The 1,485-nt window shown below is 52.8% G+C and overlaps 1 non-coding gene across 1 annotated transcript; it reads left to right on the top strand.

Moving 5' to 3' along the window:
- Nucleotides 1–468: 468 nt before the first annotated feature.
- On the top strand, nt 469–550 carry TRNAP-AGG (transfer RNA proline (anticodon AGG)). The gene has a single exon. It is a non-coding gene; the product is annotated as a tRNA-Pro (tRNA).
- Nucleotides 551–1,485: the final 935 nt, after the last annotated feature.

Here is a 1,485-nt window from a genome sequence, read left to right on the forward strand (position 1 = left end):
TATTCCCTTTCTTAAAAATAGGAACTACATTAGCAATCCTCCAGTCATACGGCACAACCCCCGAGTTTATCGATTGCTTAAAAATTCTCGCTAACGGGCTCGCAATTTCACGCGCCAGTTCCTTTAATATCCTCGGATGGAGATTGTCCGGGCCCTCCGACTTTGTCCCATTGAGCTGTTCACGTACGGCCTCTACCTCAGTTGCGGTAATATCCACTTCCATATCCACATTCCCATTTATCATCCCTCCATCATCGCTAAACTCCTCACTAGTCTTATTAAAAACTGAGGCAAAGTACTTGTTTAGATGTTGGGCCATGCCCAGGAATTCTTGCAGTTCAGCCAGGGACACACTTACACAATGGCACAGCAGTGTGTGTGTTGTGGAAGCTGGTCTGAGGGAACAATTGGAATTGATCACTCAGTGAGAACAGAACTGGAGTGTAGTGAGAGACACATCTCAAGCAAGTAGTTGTGGCTGAGCGGTTAAGGTGATGGGCTAGGAATCCATTGGGGTCTCCCTGAACAGGTTCAAATCCTGCCAACTACGGAGGAAGTTGTGGTTCTTCAGTTTCAACAAAGCTGGGTCTTGTCTCACTCTCAAGCTATATCTACACTATTGGGTAATGTGGCTTTAAAGTGTTTCAATTAAACAGCTGTTGCATGTCCACACTATGCCCCTTGTGTCACCAGAGCACATCCAGGCTAGACTCTTGGATGGCCACAGAGAGCAGTGCATTGTGGGTAGCTGTGCAACTGGCTGCGGGTGCTTTGGGAAGGGTTTGCAAAGCCTCATGGGCTGGTACAGCATCACATGATGCAGGTTTCTCTATCCCATTGTTCCATGGGAATCCTACTAGATTGCCAGCTGCTTTTCAACTGCAATGTGCCTGGTGGGGTAGAGAGTGTGTTTGTGTGTGTGGGGAGAGGGATTGTGTGGGCACACTGTCTCTAAGTTCAGACAGCTGCTGCAAGCAACCAGTCCTGAGGCAGGGGGAAGGGGACAGCCCCAACATCAGCCACTGTTTCCCTCACTGGCTCAGCTCAGCACAGCAGCCTCTGTGACGCACACACACTGCTGCCTGCTTAGCTCTGTGTCAGGGGTGCTGGAACAGGGGGTTAGAGGGCCATGGCCCCACCACTCTTTACTGGCTGTTAGGACAAATGATGGAGTGGGGGGAAGGCTGGAGTCTTGGGGGGAAAAGGCGTTCTGTGGGTGTGGCCTCGGGGGAGGGGTGGTGTGAATGTGGGTCCCTGGGGAAGGGGTGTCATGGGAGCACCACAGTTCAGACAACAGTGCCCCCCCACACACTGTAAGGAAGCTCCCGTCGCCCCTGCTCTGTGTTCGTGGCGCGGGAGAGAGCAGCGTTCCACGGCAGTGATTTGCTCCCCAGGGCTCCGGCAGGGGGGATCAGGCAGCGATTTAAAGGGCCCGGGGCTCTGGCCTCTGCAGGGAGCCCTGGGTCCTTTAAATCACCAGCTTGG

Source organism: Gopherus flavomarginatus, chromosome 3, assembly GCF_025201925.1.
Source record: "Gopherus flavomarginatus isolate rGopFla2 chromosome 3, rGopFla2.mat.asm, whole genome shotgun sequence".
NCBI classification, from domain to species: domain Eukaryota; kingdom Metazoa; phylum Chordata; order Testudines; family Testudinidae; genus Gopherus; species Gopherus flavomarginatus.